General features: G+C 44.9%; 1 protein-coding gene across 3 annotated transcripts in view; it reads right to left on the bottom strand.

Moving 5' to 3' along the window:
• Positions 1-4721: 4721 nt before the first annotated feature.
• The window catches only part of patz1 (POZ/BTB and AT hook containing zinc finger 1), a 112552-nt gene continuing 95539 nt past the window's right edge, over positions 4722-21734 (bottom strand). The window contains exon 6 of one of the 3 annotated variants that reach the window (XR_010977299.1): positions 4722-7193. The gene's annotated coding sequence lies outside the window, so the exon portion shown is untranslated. Of the gene's footprint in view, positions 7194-7379; positions 7399-21734 lie in introns of those variants that run through there. The other 2 variants (XR_010977300.1, XR_010977301.1) reach the window with 2 other exon arrangements.

The raw sequence follows: 21734 nt of genomic DNA, 5'->3' as shown, positions 1-21734 counted from the left end.
TTGCAGGAATGTGTACCACAAGCATGAGAGGTTGCAGGAGCGTGTAACACAAATCTGAGACGCTCCAGGAGTGTGTACCACAAATCTGAGAGGTTGCAGGAGTGTGTACCACAAATCTGAGAGGTTGCAGGAGTGTGTACCACAAATCTGAGAGGTTGCAGGAGTGTGTACCACAAATCTGAGCGGTTGCAGGAGTGTGTACCACAAATCTGAGAGGTGGCAGGAGTGTGTACTACAAATTTGAGAGATTGCAGGAGTGTGTACCACAAGTATGAGAGGTTGCAGAAATGTGTACCACAAGCATGAGAGGTTGCAGGAGCGTGTAACACAAATCTGAGAGGCTCCAGGAGTGTGTACCACAAATCTGAGAGGTTGCAGGAGTGTGTACCACAAATCTGAGAGGTTGCAGGAGTGCGTACCACAAGTATGGGAGGTTGCAGAAATGTTTACCACAAGTGTGAGAGTTTGCACAGTGTGTACCACAAGCATGAGAGGTTGTAGGAATGTGTACCACAAGCATGAGAGGTTGCAGGAGCGTGTAACACAAATCTGAGAGGCTCCAGGAGTGTGTACCACAAATCTGAGAGGTTGCAGGAGTGTGTACCACAAGTATGGGAGGTTGCAGAAATGTGTACCACAAGTGTGAGAGTTTGCACAGTGTGTACCACAAGCATGAGAGGTTGCAGGAATGTGTACCACAAGCATGAGAGGTTGCAGGAGCGTGTAACACAAATCTGAGACGCTCCAGGAGTGTGTACCACAAATCTGAGAGGTTGCAGGAGTGTGTACCACAAATCTGAGAGGTTGCAGGAGTGTGTACCACAAATCTGAGATTGCAGGAGTGTGTACCACAAATCTGAGAGGTTGCAGGAGTGTGTACCACAAATCTGAGCGGTTGCAGGAGTGTGTACCACAAATCTGAGAGGTGGCAGGAGTGTGTACTACAAATTTGAGAGGTTGCAGAAGTGTGTACCACAAACCTGAGAGGTTGCAGGAGTGTGTACCACAAATCTGAGAGATTGCAGGAGTGTGTACCACAAATCTGAGAGATTGCAGGAGTGTGTACCACAAATCTGAGAGGTTGCAGGAGTGTGTACCACAAATCTGAGAGGTTGCAGGAGTGTGTACCACAAATCTGAGAGGTGGCAGGAGTGTGTACTACAAACCTGAGAGGTTGCAGGAGTGTGTACCACAAGTGTGATAGGTTGCAGGAGTGTGTAGATGTTAAAGATAATGCAGGAAAATGTAGTTGAGATAGAAGATCGGCCATGATCTAGTTGAATGGCGGAGCTGGCTCGAAGGGCCAAATGGCCTACTCCTTGCTCCTATTTCCTATGTTCCTATGTGTACCACAAGTGTGAGAAGGAAAGAAAGAACCTGCGTGTATATAATGCCTTACGTGACCTTAAAGCATCCCAAAATACTTTACAACCAATAAAGTACTTTTGAAGTGTAGTCACTGTTGTCATGTAGGATATGTGGCAGCCAAATTATGTACAGCAAGATTCCACAAACAGACATGTGACAATGATCAGATAGTATGTTTTAGTGATGTTACTTCAGGGATCTTTTGCTTCCACCTGAGTGGGCAAACTTACATCTGAAAGACTGAACCTCCCATAGTGTAGTTCTCCCTCAATACTGCATGGAAATGTCAGTCTAGATTTTGTGGTCAGATCACTAGAGTGGACCCACAACCTTCTTACTCAGAGGTGACAGTGCAGCCACTGAGCCACGGTTAATGCCTTTCCCACACTGAGTGTAAATAAATAAACTTTCACTGTTTGAGTCAGTAATCTCCCATCTGTCTATTATTATTTGTACCTTGATATAATTCAGCCTTAATCTGTGGCTGGGTTTACAGTAGGTCACAGCTTCTCTGCTGAAGGGAGAACAAATGAAATATTTTTCCCCAACACCAAACAGTAGTGACTGAAAACTTAGAAACATGTTTGGCATTTCTTGGTCTCCCCGGTGACACTCATACACAATACAGTGTCATGCATGCTATGGTGGGTAAGTGTCACTGAGAGGTACATGCTGTACTGAGATTAGACAAACTTATATATTTAATGCAGACTGTGAACACAGAGCTGGAGGACTTGAGAAGAACATTAACAAGCTTCAGACTAGATTCTACTTTTCCCCTCACTGAATCATTGATAAATAGGAGTGATGCCCTGCTAAACTAATGTTAATGTCAATTAACACCTTCAAAGGATGGCCATTTAGGAATGGGATTGACAGAGATCAGGATAAGAGCTTGTCAAATACTGAGCGAAATTTTTAACTTCAGGAAAGGTATAAAATAGGCAATAATGGATTGGCCACCCATAATACACTCTGCTGCTTTTATTTTCCATAAAGGAGACACAAACAATGTGTATTGTTAATTGTGTTTAACTGTAGGCAGGTGGTGGGCTATAACTGGGGATTCACTTGTGCCTCTATAAATAGGGACAGACTGAAACTGTGGTGGTTGGATTAGGAGGTACATGTTGTAATGTGTAGCTCTGTAAATAAAAGCCTGTAAAAGTGTGGAAATATTGGCTCCAGTTCTATCCTTCACCACCAGGCTTTCTGGAGTATAACACTCATGACCATGGCCAATCTGCTACCGCCCACTCTACACCCCCACTGTGTGTTCTATGATGCTTCTTGCACTGCTGGAAACATAATGAGAACATACAAAATAGGAACAGGAGTAGGCCACACGCCCCTTTGAGCCTGCTCCGTCATTCATTAAGATCATGGCTGATCTTCTACTTTACTGCCCAATTCCCATTTCCCTTGATTCCCTTAGTGCCCAAAATTCTAATGATCTCAGTCTTGAATATACTCATCAACTGAGCATCCACAGCCATCTCAATCCTAAATGGCCAACCCCTTATTCTGAGATGATGATCCCTAGTTCAAGACGGCAGCCAGGGGAAACAGCCTCTCAGCATCTACCCTGTCACGTGTCAATGAGATCATCTCTCATTCTTCTAAGCTCTCGGAAATATAGGCTCATTCTACTTAATCTTTCCTCATAGGATAGCCCTCTCATCCCAGGAATCAATCTAGTGAACCTTTGTTGCAACGCTTCTAAGGCAAGTATATCTTTCCTTATGTAAGACCAAAACTGTACACAGTACTCTACGTGTGGTTTCTCCAAAGCTCTTATATATACCATTTGCTTACCTGCATGTTAACTTTCTGTGATTCATGTACAAGGACCCCAAAATCCTTCTGAATGCCAACACTTGTTAGTTTCTCACCTTTTAAGAACATAAGAACATAACAAATAGGAGCAGGAGTAGGCCATTCGGCCCCTTGAGCCTGCTCTGCCATTTAATAAGATCATGGCTGATCTGATTGTGGCCTTAACTCCATTTTCCTGCCTGCACCCCATAACCTTTGACTTTTTTGTAGATCAAAAATCTGTTTAACTCAGCTTTGAACATATTCAATGACCCAGCCTCCACTGCTCTCTGGGGAAGAGAATTCTAAAGATTAACAACCCTCTAAGAGAAGAAATTCCTCCTCATCACTGTCTTAAAAGGGAGACTCCTTATTCTGAAATTGTGCCCCCCAGTTCTGGATTCCCGCATGAGGGGAAACATCCTCTCAGCAACTACCCTGTCAAGTCCCCTCAGAATCTTATACATTTCAATAAGATCACCTCTCATTCTTCTAAATTCCAATGTGCATAGGCCCAACCTGCACAATCTTTCCCCATAAGACAACCCTTTCATCCCAGAAATCAACCTAGTGAACCTTCTCTGAACTGCCTCCAATACAAGTATGTTCCTTCTTAATTAAGGAGACCGAAACTGTACACCGTACCCTAGGTGCGATCTCACTAATGCCCTTTAAGCAAGACTTCCCTACTTTTATACTCCATCCTCCTTGCAATAAAGGTCAACATTCCATTTGCCTTCCTAATTACTTGCTGTACTTGATGCTAACTTTTTGTGATTCATGTACAAGGACACCCAGATCCCTTTGTACTGCAGCATTCTGCAATCTCTCACCAAGTAAATAATATTCTGCTTTTCCATTCTTCCTGCCAAAGTGGACAACTTCACATTACCCCACATTATACTCCATCTGCCAAATTTTTGCCCAGTCAGTTAACCTATCTTTATCTCTTTGGAGAGTCTTTGCGTCCTCCTCACAATGTGCTTTCTTACCTTTCTTTGTATCGATTGCAGATAGCTACAATGCACTCGGTTCCTTCATCGAAGTCATTAATATAGATTATAAATAGTTTAGGCCCCAGCACTGATCCCTGTGGTGCTCCATTATTTACAGTTTGTCAACCTGAAAATGCCCCATTTATCCCGACTCTCTGTTTCCTGTTAGTTAGCCAATCCTCATCCATACTAATATATTTCCCTCAACACCATGAGCTCTTATCCTGTGTAGTAACCTTTTATGCGGCACCTTATCGAATGCCTCTTGGAAATCCAAATACACTACATCTACTAATTCCCCTGCTTGTTACATACTCAAAGAACTCTAATACATTTGTCAAACACGATTTCCCTTTCATATTGACTCTGCCTAATTGCATTATGATTTTCTCAATGACCTGCTACTACGTCCTTAATAAATGGATTCTAACACTTTCCAAATGACGGATAGTTTCCTGCTTTCTGTCTCCACCCCTGCACCCACCACCCACCCCCCCCCCCCACTTTCCTTGAGTACAGGTGTTACATTGCAGTTTTCCAATCCACTGGGACCTTCCCAGAATCTAGGGAATTTTGAAAGATTACAACCATGCATCCACTTTCTCTGCAGCCACTTCTTTTAAGACCCTAGGATGCAGGCCATGAGGCCCAGGGGACTTGTCAGTCTATTGTCCCATTAGTTTTCCTAGTACTTTTGCTCTAATGACAGTGATTGTTTTAAGTTCCTCCCTATATTTTGCCTCTTGATTTTCTGCTATTCTTGGGATGCTTTTTGTGACTTCGACTGTGAAGACAGATACAAAATATTTGTTCAAAGTCTCTGCTATTACCTTGTTTCCCATTACTAATTCCCCAGTCTCATCCTCACTTACTTTATCTACTCTCTTCCTTTTTATGTATTTGTTGAAGCTTTTACTGTCTGTTTTTATATTTCTTGCTAGTTTACTCTCAATATTTTTTAAAAATGTTCTGTTTTTCCATTCTTCATACCAAAATGGATAATTTCACACTTCCTCACATTATACTCCATCTGCCACCTTTTTGCCTAAACACTTAACCGGTCTACATTCCTTTGTAGCCTCTTCGCGTCCTCCTCACAGTTTACTTACCCACCTACCTTTGTATCATTAGCAAACTCGGATATATTACACTCCCCTCATCTAAGACATTGATATGGATTGTATATAGCTGAGACCCAAGAACTGATCTTTACCACACTCCTGTAGTTACACCCTGCCCTCCCAAAAATCACATGCTTATTCCTACCCTCTGTTTTCTGTCCATTAACCAATCCACTATCCATGCTAACATATTACCCCCAACCCCATGAACTCTAATCTTGTGTATCAATTTCTTGTGTGGCATCTTATCATCTGCCTTATGAAAATTCAAATATGCTACATCCACTGATCCCTCTTTATCTACCCTGCTGGTTACACCCTCAAAAGACTCAAATAGATTTGTGAAATGTGATTTCCCTTTCATAAAACCATGACAACTCTGGCTAATCAGAATGCCACTTCAAGGAAGGCAGTTGGCTGGAAATTGCTCCCTGTGTTATATTTATCCCCTGGATAGACTCATGTACCCACTGTGACTGTGCCCCATAGGATAAATGTCACACAGGAGGAATATCTATGTATAGGAGGAAGGCAATGAGGGCCATTATATATTCTGCAGCTTTGCAGGAGCTTTCCCAAGAGATTTAATGGGTGGGGTCGAGTCCACAATGAAACAAGTTGTTTGTTGTTTGTGGCAGGCGTGGGTTCAATGGGACAAGTGGCTTCCACGCTTTCTTGCATTACGATAGTAAACAAGCAACAATTCTGTGATAGACAAGAACACAAGGGCCAGTGGGTCATCCATGGTCTCTCTTGTGTTCTAAAAAGGAATACTTAACATGGTATATATCACTGTCAAGGATAGAGCTGCCACAAGTTAACATGAGGAATAGAATAAAGCAAACAAGAGAATGTCAAGTTTTCTGGATATCTGTAATGTTTACCCCTTGTTGGCTGAATACTTCATTCTGTGTCTCAGCTGGTAAAATACTTATCAGTGAATCAGAAAGCTGTGGGTTCAAATCTCACTTCAGCGCAATATCTGGGCTGACACATCAGCGCAGTACTGAGGGAGTGCTGAGCTGTTGCAGGTGCTGTCTTTTGGATGAAATGTTAAACCGAGGCCCACTCAGGTGGAAGTAAAAAATCCCATGGCACTTCTTTGAAGAAGAGCAGAGGAGTTAACCCCAGTGTCCTGCCCAATAATTATCCCTCAATCAACATCACAAAAACAGATTATTTGGTCATTATCACATTGCTCTTTGTGGGAGCTTGTTTTTGTGCAAATTGGCTGCTGCCTTTCCTACAACAGTTACAACACTGCAAAAGTACTTCAATGGCTTTGGGATATCCAGTGATCATGAAAGGTGCTATTTAAATGCAAGTCTTTCTTTTTTCACTCTCTCTGATACTCACTGTTGACTCATTCATCCCTTGTGGAGGGGCTCCGTGGGTCTATTACTCAGGTACGGCATGGTACCACTTGCTAAGTCCATCTACAATCTCAGAGATTGCTGTACGCCATCTTCAATAGTTGTCTATACTGGTTGGTGCTCAGATGTAAGGAGACAAGCAGCTTGGACAAAGCCGTCCAATTATCTGTTGATGGCATCTTCCATCTTCTGCTGACAGCCAATGTCAAAACTGTGGGAATTGCCCATTTAAAACATCAAGGTCACCTGCCCCTAGAATGTCATTGATTTAAAAAAAATGTCAAATGACCAATTTAATCCCCATGTGTAACCATCCCGGTAAGGCATCTTTGATTGGCTAGAATTCTGTCATTATCGCAATCTCCAGTCAGTTCCAATTTGAAAGGTAGTGGTGAGTCTACAGTGTTTGGCACTAATTAGAAGTTGTTGTGCTGGGCAGGAGGGTCTGGAAGAGAGATGGGCACACTGAAGAATGTGCAGGATCAGAGACTTCTCCGCTATGGATCCAGAATGGCGGTCTGCTGATTGAGAAGGAATAGTTGGCTTTATAAAAATTCATTTTCCTGCAAGAATTGCCATTTTAGCATTTTCTTTCTTAACCTTAACTTCCAACTAGACTGATTATTGATAGAGTTAAATATTTACATTAACATCCTTGTCGGCACGGTGATTAACTGTTACCTTTAACATCCATCAGCAGGGCCCTCCGTCATCTTACGGCTGGTCCTGAGTAGAAAAACACTGATGAGCTCATCAGTCAATCATTAAACAAACCCACCTGTGGATCACTGAACAGCTATCTGTTTACAACTTCAATATGTCTCATTTCCACATTTATTACCTTGCTGTTTATACCAAAACAATAGAACATCCCCCCAACCCCTATTCAAACAGAACAAAACAGTGAGTGAACACAAGTAGGCCTGGACTTAAAGGGCTGGACTGCCAGGGCTGAGGTGCCATATGTCACCCACAAGCCCAGAATCAAGAACAGCTATTCAATTAGCCATGTTCGTGCAATTGGTAGTGCCCTGCACCTGGGGTTGGGTGGCATGGAAAGAGGATCAAGCAATAAAAATCAAGCTTGAAATCAAGCTAAAAGGCTGTGGATTGTAGCTATTTTAAACAACAATAAAATTGCGCCAAGGTGCTTCACAGAAGCGTAATTAGACAAAACTAGATACTGAACTGATATTAGGAGCCTGGGACTAAAAGCTCAGTCAGTGGTGGTCTTAAGGAGGGTCTGAATGGAGGAGAGGGAGGTGGAGAGGCAAAGATCTCCTAGGCAGGGAATTCCAGAACTTAGAGCCTAGGAAGCTGAAGGCATAGCTACTAATGGTCAAGTAAAAAGAGTAGAGGAGGCACAAGAATCCAAAATCAGGAGAAACCAGAGTTTTGTGAGGTGGGAGGTGGAGCGGGGGTGGGGGGGACAGTTATAGAACTGAAGGAGGTTACAGAGATAGGGAGGGGCGAGGCCATGGAGGGATTTAAACAGGAGTACGAGAATTTTAAATTGGACGCAATGGAAGACCAGGAATCTGAGTACATCAGCGTGCACAAGGGTGATTGGTGACTGGAACTTGGAGTTAAGATTAGATCAAGATATTTCCAGGGCAGTAATTCTCCCATTACTTAAAATAAACAGATGCTCAGGGTTTGTATGACAGTACCATAGGTGATGCCTACATCCACATGGGTTACAAAGTTTGATGAGTATTAATAAATGGCAACTTTTGGTAGGATATGTCTCAGAGCATCTGGTAGGAATGAGTGCTGCATCCTTTGCTAATTCCCAGGGTACACAATAACACAGATTTTTTTTTTTATTAGTCGTTCATGCGGGCATTGCTGGCTAGACCAACATCTATTACCCATGCCTAATTGCCCTTGAGAAGGTGATGATGAGCTGCCTTCTTGAACCGCTGCAGTCCATGTGGGGTAGGTACACACAGTGCTGTTAGGAAGGGAGTTCCAGGATTTTGACCCAGCGACAGTGAAGGAACGGCGATATCATTCCAAGTCAGGATGGTAAGTGAGCAGGGTGTGGTGTTCCCATGCATCTGCTGCCCTTGATCTCCTAGGTTGTAAAGGTCAGGGGTTTGGAAAGTGCTGTCAAAGGAGGTTTGGTGAGTTGCTGCAGTGCATTTTGTAGATGGTACACACTGCTGCCACTGTATACTGCTGGTGGAGGGAGTGAATGTTTCAGATGATGGATGGGGTGCTAATCAAGTGGGTTGCTTTGTCCTGGATGGTGTCGAGCTTCCTGAGCTGTTGGAGCAGCACCCATCCAGGCAAGTGGAGAATATTCCATCACATTCCTGACTTGTGCTTTGTAGATGGTGGACAGGCTTTGGGGACTCAGGAGGTGAGTTACTCACCTCAGAATTCCCAGCCTCTGACCTGCTCTTGTAGCCACTGTATTTATATGGCTGCTCTAGTTAGGTTTCTGGTTAATGGTAACACCCCCATGTTGATAGTGGGGGCTTCAGCGATAGTAATGCTGTTGGATATCATGGGGAGATGGTTAGATTCTCTCTTGTTGGACATTGCCTGGCACTTGTGTGGCGTGAATGTTACTTGCCACTTGCTGAACCAAGCCTGAATGTTGTCCAGGTCTTGCTGCATGTGGGCACGAATGGCTTCAGTATCTGAGGAGTAGTAAATGGTACTGAACACTGTGCAATCATCAGCGAATATCCCCATTTCTGACCTTATGATGGAGGGAAGGCCATTGATGAAGCAGCTGCAAATGGTTGGGCCTTGGACACTACCCTGAGGAACTCCTGCAGCAATGTCCTTGGGCTGAGATGATTGAGTCGTAGAGTCATTACAGCACAGAAGGAGGTAATTTGCCCATTGAGTCTATGCCAGCTTTATGTAGGAGAATGCAATCAGTCCCACTTTCCTGTTCTATACCCATTGCCCTACAAGTTTATTTCTCTCAAGTGCCCATCAAATTTCCTTTTGAAATCATTCATCATCTCTGCTTCACCACCCTCCTAGGCAGTGAGTTGTAGGTCATAAGAACATAAGAACCTAAGAAATAGGAGCAGGAATAGGCCAATCGGCCCCTCATGCCGACTCCGCCATTCAATCAGATCATGGCTGATCTGACTGTGGCCTTAACTCTACTTTCTTGCTGGCCCTCTCAACCCTTGACTCCCTTGTTAATCAGAAATCTGTCTAACTCAGCCTTGAATATATTCAATGGCTCAGCCTCCACTGCTCACTGGGGAAGAGAATTCCAAACACTAACAACCTTTTAAGAAAAGAAATTCCCCTTCATCTCCATCTTAAGTGGGAGACTCCTTAATTTGAAACTGTGTCCCCTAGTTCTAGATTCCCCCACGAGGGAAACATCCTCTCAACATCTACCCTGTCAAGCCCCCTCAGAATCTTATACATTTCAATAAGATCACCTCTCAATCTTCTAGACTCCAATGAGTACAGGTCCAACCTGCTCAACCTTTCCTCATAAGACAACCCCTTCATCCCAGGAATCAACCCAATGAACCTTCTCTGAAGTGCTTCCAATGATACCAATGTCCCTCCTTAAAATAAGGTGGCAAAAACTGTATGCAGTACTCAAGAGGCAGTCTCACCAATGCCCTGTACAGTTGTACCAAGACTTCCCTACTTTTAAATTTATCCCATTATCAGTCGCTGCATAAAAAAGTTCTTCCTCATATCCACCCGTATCTCTTGCCCAAAACCTTAAATCTGTGTCCCCTAATCCTTGTACCATCAGCTAATGAGAACACTTTTTCTTTGCCTGCCTTATCTCAAACGGTCATAATCTTTACACCTCAATCAAATCTCCCCTCAGTCTCCTTTACTCCAAGGAGAACAAACCCAGCTTCTCCAAACTAACCTTGTAACTAAAATCCCTCATCCCTGGAATTACTCTAGTAAATCTCCTCTCAACGACCCTCATATCCTTCCTGAAGTGTGGTGACCAGAATTGGATGCAATACTCCAGTTGTGGCTAAACCAGAACTTTATAAAGGTTCAGCATAACTTTTACTCAATGCCTCTATTTACGAAGTGCAAGATCCCATATGCTTTGCTAACCACTCTCAATATGTTCTGCTACCTTCAAAGATGAACATGAACCCTAGGTTCCCTCTGTCCCTTACACACTCTTTAAACCTGTGCCATTAAGTCTATATGATCTCTCCCTATTCCTTCTGCCAAAATGCAGCACCTCACACTTGTCTATATTAAATTCCATTTGCCACTTATTTGCCCATTCCGCTTGCCTATCAATGTCCCATTGCAGTCAACTGGTATCATTCTCACTGTCTGCCACACCTCCAAGATTGGTATCATTGGCAAATTTTGAAATGTTAGAGTCATAGAGAGATATAGCACCGAAACAGGCCCTCCAACCCACCGGGTCCGCGCTGACCATCAACCACCCATTTATACTAATCCTACATTAATCCCATTTTCCACTTCCTGCCTCTTCCTACTCTTCTGGATGGCCACCCCTCTTTTATGTTGTGCTTTACTGCCTGTGGGGTGACCACCTCTTGGAACGTATGATCGAGGAAACTCTTATCCTCCTTGATGCTCCGCGGTGACTCCAACAACTTCCTTTCTGCTAGGTATGACTCCAACCAGTGGAGAGTTTTCCCCTGATTCCCATTGGCTTCAATTTTGCTGGGGCTCCTTGATGTCACATTCATTCAAACCCTGCCTTAATGGCAAGGTCAATTACTCTCACCTCACCTCTTGTGTTCAGTTCTTTTGCCCATGTTTGGACCAAGGTTGTAATAAGGTCTGGAGCTGAGTGGCCCTGGTGGAACCCAAACTGAGTGTCAGTGAGCAGGTTATTGCTGAGTGAGTGCTGCTTGATAGCACTGTCAATGACACCTTCCATCAATTTGCTAATGATTGAGAGTAGACTGATGGGGCAGTAATTGGCCGGATTGGATTTTGTCCTGCTTTTTGTGCGCAGGACATACCTGGGCAATCTTTCACATTCTCGGGTAGAAGTCAGTGTTCTAGCTGTACTGGAAGAGCTCGGCTAGGGACACGGCTACTTCTGGAGCACAAGTATTCGGCACTACAGCCGGGATGTTGTCAGGGCCCCATTGCTTTTCTGTATCCATTGTCTTCAACTGTTCCTTGATATTGAATTGTCTGAAGACTGGCATCTGTGATCCAGGGGTCCTCAGGAGGAGGCTGGGATGGATCATCCACTGAGCACTTCTGGCTAAAGATGGTTGGAATGTTTCTGCCTTGTCTACTGATGTGTTGGGCTCCCCCATCATTGAGGATGGGGATGTTTGTGGAGCCTCCTTCTCTGATTAGTTGTTTAATTGTCCACCACCATTCATGACTGGATGTGGCAGGACTGCAGAGTTTTGTTCTGATTCGTTGTTATTTTTTATTCATTCATGGGATGTGGGCGTCACTGGCTAGGCCAGCATTTATTGCCCATCCCAAATTGCCCTTCAGAAGATGGTGGTGAGCTGCCTTCTTGAACCGCTGCAGTCCATGTGAGGCAGGTATACCCACAGTGCTGTTAGGAAGGGAGTTCCAGGATTTTGACCCAGCGACAGTGAAGGAACAGCGATATAGTTCCAAGTCAGGATGGTGTGTGACTTGGATGGGAACTTGCAGGTGGTGATGTTCCCATGCATCTGCTGCCCTTGTCCTTCGAGGTGGTAGAGGTTGCGGGTTTGGAAGGTGCTATCTAAGGAGCCTTGGTGCGTTGCTGCAGTGCATCCTGCAGATGGTACACACTGCTGCCACTGTGCGTCGGCGGTGAAGGGAGTGAATGTTTGGAGATGGGGTGCCAATCAAGCAGGCTGCTTTGTTCTGGATGGTGTCGAGCTTCTTGAGTGTTATTGGAGCTGCAGCCATCCAGGCAAGTGGACAGTATTCCATCACACTCCTGACATGTGCCTTGTAGATGGTGGACAGGCTTTGGGGAGTCAGGAGGTGAGTTACTCGCCTCAGGATTCCTAGCCTCTGACCTGCTCTTGTAGCCACGGTATTTATATGGCTACTCCGGTTCAGTTTCTGGTCAATGGTCGCCCCTAGGATGTTGATAGTGGGGGATTCCGCAATGGTAATGCCGTTGAATGTCAAGGGGAGATGGTTAGATTCTCCCTTGTTGGAGATGGTCATTGCCTGGCACTTGTGTGGCGCGAATGTTACTTGCCACTTATCAGCCCAAACCTGGATATTGTCCAGGTCTTGCTGCATTTCTACACGGACTGCTTCAGTATCTGGCGAGTCACGAATGGTGCTGAACCTTGTGCAATCATCAGCGAACATCCCCACTTCTGACCTTAAGATTGAAGGAAGGTCATTGATGAAGCAGCTGAAGATGGTTGGGCCTATGACACTACCCTGAGGAACTCCAGCAGTGATGTCCTGGAGCTCAGATGATTGACCTCCAACAACTACAGCCATCTTCCTTTGTGCTAGGTATGACTCCAACCAGCGGAGAGTTTTCCCCCTGATTCCCATTGACTGCAGTTTTGCTAGGGCTCCTTGATGTTATACTCGATCAAATGCTGCCTTGATGTCAAGGGCAGTCACTCTCACCTCACCTCTTGAGTTCAGCTCTTTTGTCCATGTTTGAACCAAGGCTGTAATGAGGTCAGGAGCTGAGTGGCCCTGGTGGAACCCAAGCTGAGCATCACTGAGGCAGGTTATTGCTAAGCAAGTGCTGCTTGATAGCACTGTTGATGACACCTTCCATCACTTTACTGATGATTGAGAGTAGACTGATGGGATGGTAATTGGCCGGGTTGGACTTGTCCTGTTTTTTGTGTACAGGACATACCTGGGCAATTTTCCACATTGCCAGGTAGATGCCAGTGTTGTAGCTATACTGGAACAGCTTGGCTCGGGCCATGGCAAGTTCTGGAGCACAGGTCTTCAGTACTATTGCCGGAATATTGTCAGGACCCATAGCCTTTTCTGTATCCAGTGCCTTCAGTCGTTTCTTGATATCACGTGGAGTGAATCAAATTGGCTGAAGTCTGACATCTGTAATGCTGGGGACTTCAGGAGGAGGCCGAGATGGATCATCAACCCGGCACTTCTGGCTGAAGATTGTTGCAAATGCTTCAGCCTTATCTTTCGCACTGATGTGCTGGGCTCCCCCATCATTGAAGATGGAGATACTTGTGGAGCCACCGCCTCCAGTTAGTTGTTTAATTGTCCACCACCATTCACAACTGGATGTGGCAAGACTGCAGAGCTTAGATCTGATCCATTGGTTATGGGATTGCTTAGCTCTGTCTATTGCATGCTGCTTATGTAGTTTGGCATGCAAGTAGTCCTGGGTTGCAGCTTCACCAGGTTGACACCTCATTTTGAGGTATGCCTGGTGCTGCTCCTGGCATGCCCTCCTGCACTCTTCATTGAACCAGGGTTGATCTCCTGGCTTGATGGTAATGGTAGAGTGGGGGATATGCCGGGCCATGAGGTTACAGATTGTGGTTGAGTACAATTCTGCTGCTGCTGATGGCCCACAGCGCCTCAGGTTGTGGGATCGCATTGCTCTGTCTATTGCATGCTGATTTTGATGTTTAGCTGAATGTAGTCCTGTGTTGTAGCTTCACCAGGTTTGGCACCTCATGTTTAAGTATGCCTGGTGCTGTTCTTGTTATGCTCTCCCAAACTCCTCATTGAACCAGGGTTAATCCCTTGGCTTGATGGTCATGGTAGAGTAAGGGATATGCCACACCATGAGGTTAGAGATTGTGGTTGGATACAGTTTTGCTGCTGCTGGTGGCTCACAGCGCCTCATGGATGCCTAGTTTTGAACTGCTAGATCTGTTTTGAATCTATCCCATTTAGCACACAACACAATGGTAGTGCCACACAACACAATGAAGGGTATCTTCAGTGTGAAGACAGGACACCTTCTCCACAAAGACTGGTCATTCCTACTAATACAGTCATGGACAGATGCACCTGAAACAGGTAGATCAGGTAGATTGGACAGGGCGAGGTCAAGTAGGTTTTTCCCTCTGGTTGGTTCTCTCAGCATCTGCTGCAGACCCAGTCTGGCAGATATGTTCTTCAGGACTCGGCCAGTTCAAGCAGTAGCGGTGCTACCTTGGTAATGGACATGAAAGCCCCTCACGCAGAGTACATTCAGTTCCCTTGCTACCCTCAGTGCTTCTTCCAAGTGGTGTTCAACATGGAGGAGTACGGATTCATCAGTTGAGGGAGGGAGGTAGGTGGTAATCAGCAGGAGATTTGCTTGCCCATGTTTGACCTGATCACATAAGACTTCATGGGGTCCAGAGGCAATATTGAGGACTCTCAGGGCCACTCCCTCCTGACTGTATACCACTGTGTCACCACCTCTGGTGGGTTTATCCTGTTAGTGGGACAGGAAATACCCAGGAATGATGATGGAGGGATCTGGGACATTGGCTGTAAGGTATGATTCATTGAGTACGACTATGTCAGGCTGTTGCTTGACTAGTTTGTGGGACAGCTCTCCCAAGTTTGGCACAAGTCCCCAGAGATTGGCGAGGAGGACTTTGCAGGATCGACTAGGCAGGGTGTGCCTTTGTCATTTCCAATGCCTCGATCGCTGCCAGGTGGTCCATCCAGTTTTATTCGGTAGTGGTTTGATACAACTTAGTGGCTTGCTAGGTCATTTTAGAGGGAAGTTAAGAGTCAACCACATTGCTGTTGGTCTGGAGTTTCATGTAGGCCAAACTGGGTAAGGATAGCAGATCTCCTCTCCTGAAGGACATTAGTGAACCAGATCAGTTTTTACAGCAATCCGGTAGTTTTATGGGCACCATTACAGAGACTAGCTTTTCATTCCAGATTTATTATAGCGGGAGGGCTTGCCATAATCTTCCAATCGTCCCTAGATATGAGGGAGGTTCCAGAAGATTGGAGAGTGACAAATGTGACACTCCTATTCAAGAAAGTATGTAAGGACAGTCCTAGCAACTACAGGCTAGTTAGTTTAACATCAGTGGAGAGCGAGGTTTTGGAAACAATAATCAGGGGGAAAAAATCAACAGGCACTTGGAGAAGTTTGAGTTAATTAAGGAAAGCCAGCATGGATTTGTTAAAGGCAGATCATGCTTGACAAATTGAATTTTTTGATGAGGGAACAGAGAAGGTTGATGAAGGGAATGTGGTGGATGTTGTCTATGTGGATTTTAAGAAAGCATTTGATAAAGTACCACATAAAAGGCCAGTTAACAAAACTGAGGCTCATGGAACAGGAGGGTCAGTTTGCAATTGGATTTTTAAAAAAATTGGCTTAAGGACAGAAAACGAGGCATGACAAATGGTTGTTGTTCAGATTAAAAGGTGGTAGACAGTGGTGTTACCCAAGGATCAGTGCTGGGACCACTGTTTTTTTTTTGCTTTATAGAAATGACTTGGATCTTAGAATACAGAGAATTCCAAAATTTTGCCTAGAATACCAAATTTGGAGGAGTGGCAAACAGTGACGATGATACAAACTGCCTGCAACAGGACATAGATAGGCTAGCAGAATGGGCAGACAAGTGGCAAATGGAATTTAATACAGACAAGTGTGAGCTGATGCATTTTGGCAGAAGGGATAAAGTGAGGCAATATAGGCTTAATGGCACAGAGTTTTTTTTTAGAGATACAGCACTGAAACAGGCCCTTCGGCCCACCGAGTCTGTGCCGACCATCAGCCACCCATTTATACTAATCCTACACTAATTCCATATTCCTACCACATCCCCACCTGTCCCTATATTTCCCCACCTATACTAGGGGCAATTTATAATGGCCAATAAACCTATCAACCTGCAAGTCTTTGGCATGTGGGAGGAAACCGGAGCACCCGGAGGAAACCCACGCAGACACAGGGAGAACTTGCAAACTCCACACAGGCAGTACCCAGAATTGAACCCAGGTCGCTGGAGCTGTGAAGCTGCGGTGCTAACCACTGCGCCACTGTGCAGGAACAGTGGGACCTGGGGTTCATGTGCATTGATCTTTGAAGGTAACAGGATATATTGAGAGAGTGGTTAGCAAAGCATATGGGATCTTAGATTTCATAAATAGAGGCAGAGTACAAAAACAGGGAAGTTATGCTGTACTTTTATAAAGCTCTGGTTAGGCCCCAACTAGAGAATTTCGTCCAGTTCTAGTCACCACACTTTGGGAAGGATGTGAGGGTCCTTGAGAGGGTGCAGAGGAGATTAATTAGAATGGTTCCATGGGATAAGGAATTTTAGTTACAAGGTTAGTTTGGAAAAGCTGGGATTGTTCTCGCTGGAACGAAGGAGATTGAGGGGAGATTTGATAGAGGTATACAAGATTATGATAGGCTTAGAAAAGTTAGACAAGGAAAAAACTATTCCCATTAACAAATGTTACAAGGACTAGGGGACACAGATTTAAGGTTCTGAGCTAGAGATGCAGGTGGAATGTGAGGAAGAATCTTTTTACGCAGCGAGTGGTAATGACCTGGAACTTGTTGCCCATGAGGCTGGTGGAAGCGGAAACAATCAATGATTTCAAAAGAACATTGGATGGGCACTTGAAGGAAATAAACTTGCAGGGCTACTAGGATCGAGTGAAGAAGTGGAACTGGTTGGATTGCTCCACAGAGAGCCCGCATGGACTCAATGGGCCAAATAGTCTCCTTCTATGCCATAAAATACTCTATTAATAAATTTGCTGTGGTGGCATATGAACTCGTGACTCTGGAGCATTAGTATGGGCCTCTGGATTACTAGTTCAGTAAGATTACCACTACACTACCGTTCCCATATATGCCCAAATGCCAATTATTTTTCACAATAAAGAATATCAATTCAATGAAGTGCTGTTTATGGGGACATAATGTATCCCACATCACTAATCAAGCAAGAGAAGGGAGTTTATTTATTTAGAGATACAGCACTGAAACAGGCCCTTCGGCCCACCGAGTCTGTGCCGACCAAGGACCACCCATTTATACTAACCCTACAGTAATCCCATGTTCCCTACCATCTACTTACACGAGGGGCAATTTACAATGGCCAATTTTCCTATCAACCTGCAAGTCTTTGGTGGTGGGAGGAAACCGAAGCACCCGGCGAAAACCCACGTGGTCACAGGGAGAACTTGCAAACTCCACACAGGCAGTACCCAGAATTGAACCTGGGTCCCTGGAGCTGTGAGGCTGCGGTGCTAACCACTGCACCGCCCATTCTTGGGTTGTCGTGGTCAATACTCAGCCCTCAACCAACATCACCAAAGCAGATTATTTATTGATTTTGCTGTTGTGAAGTTTTGCTGTGCACAATTTGGTTGTCATGCTGGCCTGCATATCTAAGCTCCATTAGTAATTCACTGGATTTGGAACATTCTGAGGGCATGAAAGGTGCCTTACAGACACATGGAGTGGAATTTTATGCTGGCGGCAGCGGTCTTGATGTTGGGGAAAACCGACGCCAGGAGTCCCGCATCAACTCTTGTATGGAAGGCCCGCCGAATTTAGTGCCAATCAGGCACTTAACTGGACAGCAGCGGGCTTTCCATAGGATTTAGGACCCTGCTGCCAGAAGTCCTGGTCTTGCAGAGCTGCCGGCCAATCAGAGGCCTGCAGCTACAATGCCACCGCAGAAGCGGTGACTGCTGCTATAGCTGCAGCAAACAGACACCGAGGAGCGACACTGGAACCAGACTCAAGGTGGGTCTGGTGGGGGAGGGTTTTTAAAAATTATTTCATGGGATGTGGGTGTCACAGGCCCGGCCAGCATTTATTGCCTACCCCAAATTGCCCTTGAACTGAGTGGCTTGCTAGGCCATTTCAAGGGCATGTAAGAGTCAACCACATTGCTGTGGATCTAGAGTCACATGTAGGCCAGACCAGGTAAGGACAGCAGATTTCCTTCCCTAAAGGACATTAGTGAACCAGATGGGTTTTTACAACAATTGACAATGGTTTCATGGCCATCATTAGACTAGCTTTAAATTCCAGATTTTTTTATTAATTGAATTCAAATTCCACCTTCTGCTGTGGTGGGATTCGAACCCATGTCCCCAGAGCAATACCCTGGGTCTCTGGGTTACTAGTCCAGTGACAATACCAGTACGCCACCGCTTCACCCTTGGTTGGCAGCAAGCTCCCCACATCCCGATGCCAGGCCCCTCAATCAGGCACCCCGGAGCTGGGAAGCAGCCCACATGGTTTTTCATGCCGTGTTTCCCATGTGGCTACAGGTCCACCCACCACACAGGTAATTATGACTGCGGCGGGAAGAGACACTTAGTTAGGTGTTAATTGCCCAGCTAAGGGCCTCAATTGACTGCAGGATGAGAAGACCGTTCACAGGCCTACCTGCCCCGGGCTAAATTTCTGCGGAGGGCTGGATGTCTATGGGGTGTTCCCCCACCTCCCTGCCTCCCGCCACCATCTGGCCTGATTTTATGCTCTCCCCACCTCCAAACCCACCACTTTGCACATCACTAAGAGAACTGTCTGTACAAGATCTCCCAAGGGGAAGGAAATCAATATGCAGTGATTCTAATAATAAATGAACAGCTTGAACGTTTTTTGACAAGACTTGCCTTTCCTTGGATTCTAAATCTGATAAATCTAGACCTTTACCTTTCATAAGTTGTGCTCAGATCAATATTAAAATTTCCAAATATAAATAGTTTGTGGAAATTGGGAGCTCAGCAATTTCATTGTTTCTGATGTAAACAGTATCTGAACTGAACAAAGTGTGAAAAAGCAGTCAGTGACACCATAGGTGAAACAAGATATCTGGCACCTATTGTTTCTAACCCCTAAACCAAGTGGCAACTCAACCAAGTTACATTGTCGATCTGCGTCACTGGCAGCTAATATTTTATTTGCAGTTCAAATCTCACGTCCAACAGATGACATGTTTGGAATATTTAGTATTTTTTAACTGGACCTTTGTACCCATTTTCCAAGAGGTTTGCGCCATAATTGGAAAGGCCCAGCTGAACACAAGAACATTAACATTTGACAAATGTTTAAAATTAGACCTCTGTAAAACAGCAATTAAAAAAGAGGGAGGGGGAAGTGGAAAATGTCCAAAACTCCTAGATTGGAAATGTGAATTGTTAAATGCACAGGTGTTGTGAAATTGGCTAGTAACCATTTTCATTTTTCAGATTGCTCTTTCACAGTGCGTGACCATTCTCTGCCCCCCACACCAGAATAATTATAAAATAGCGTACATATAACTGGAACAAGTATAAAAGGTCACAGCATTTGGCCAAATGGTAGTTGTTTTATATTACAGTTTTAAGGGCCTATTTTTAAAAATATGTTCTCAGATGTGGGCAGCACTATTACAGACACTTTTGTTGCCCATCCCCAGTCACCCTCAGAAGTTAGTGGTGGGCCTTTTCAAGAAGGTGTCAGCTATGGATCCGTGTTAACACTCTTGCCTCTGGATCGGAATATTGTGGGTTCAAGCCCACTCCAGAGACCTGCCCCAAGACCAAATCCACTTTCTTTCACCTCTGCAACATTAGTCGTTGCTTCCCGAAGCTCACTTCCCAATCTTTCCCGCAGCTTTCTCCACTTCGTCCCCTGACCTTCCCAAAGTTCTCTCTCCGTTACTACCCCGATCCTTCCTGAAGCTCTCCCTGCTTCTGCTCAAAACTCTCTCCACCTTTTCCCTTGATCCTTCACGCCAGCTGCAGAAACCCAAATCTATGTGTTTATCACCTAGTAGTTGGACTTCCCAACGCTCTCCTTGCTGACTTCACAGTTCCTACAATTCATAGAGCACACACCGTCCAGCATGCTGCATCCCATGTCCTCACCCTCACTGAGGCTTCACCCCCATCACTCTGTCCTCACCCACACTAAAGCTTGTACCATTAGCCTGTCCTTATCAAGTGCCACTGAGAATCAGTTATGCCTTTAAATCCCTTTGCCACCTCACCCACCGTACCTCTGAACTCTCCTCCATCCCTAAGTCCCTGCACACATCCTCCAACGTCAGTCGACTTCTTTCTCCAAGTCCCAGTCACTCTCCCCCCTCACCCATTACCTCTGACTGATACTGGTTGCTGATCTTCACATCCCTACCACCCACAATACCTCTATGAAAAATCCGTTCATGGCATTGTCCACCTCTGGGTTTTTGTACATCACTCCATCCCTTTGACCCAACATTGACAACCACGCCTTCAATTGTCTCTGGAATTCCCTCCCTGAACATATTAAACAACAATCTATAAACAATTTGTGCACACTACTGGCAAAAACTAGAACAGCCATCAGCTTAACTAAAATCTTACAAAAAAGTAATAACTTAGATGCAGGAGTAGATTAAACAAGATTTTATTTCATGCTGAGTTGTTGTAATCTGACTGCACTGCCTGAAAGGGTGGTAGAAGCAGATTCAATAGTAACATTTAAAAGGAAATTGAATTCATACTTGAAAAGAATTTTTTTTAGGGTTAAGGAGAAAGAGCTGGGGCATGGGGCTAACTGGATAGCTCTTTCAAAGAGCCAACACAGGCACAACGGGCCTGAATGGCCTCATTCTGTTTTGTACGATTCTATGAAAATGCTGCTCCATTATGCCAGAGCTGTTGCAGATTGTGTTGGAGCTGGGGAAATCCCAAGGGTCAAAGCTGCATACCATCAAATAACCGTATAGTGTTCACTGAATTCAGCAACTTGGTCCCAACTCCAGAAGTTGCTGAGGAACGAGGGCTTCAAACCACCTTAACAGTCATCCAGCTATACATAATATAGTAAAAGGATCTGAGAAGTCCTGTTTGAGTCGGCTTCTTTTTCTGTGTCACAATTTGTTACGTTATGTCCTTCAAGCCTGGCTGTTGCATCTGGAGGTATTTTCAAACTGAAAAGTATCTATACTTTGCATTACTTACCTTTCAGTCCTACAGGAGCTAGGTATTACGTAGCACCATCCATTTCATTTTTGCCCATTAGTTTCCCAATGTACTCATGTCCATCCACTGATGTCTCAGAGGCCCTGTCTTGAGGCAGGTTCACCTCACCTTCCCAAAGTATTCTTGATGCCAGCTGCTGCCATTGCTCTTCTGTGCCAGTCACTAGCTTGACTCTCCCTGTCCCT

This window comes from Heterodontus francisci, chromosome 23, assembly GCF_036365525.1.
Source record: "Heterodontus francisci isolate sHetFra1 chromosome 23, sHetFra1.hap1, whole genome shotgun sequence".
NCBI classification, from domain to species: domain Eukaryota; kingdom Metazoa; phylum Chordata; class Chondrichthyes; order Heterodontiformes; family Heterodontidae; genus Heterodontus; species Heterodontus francisci.
This window is presented reverse-complemented; position numbering and strand designations above follow the sequence as displayed.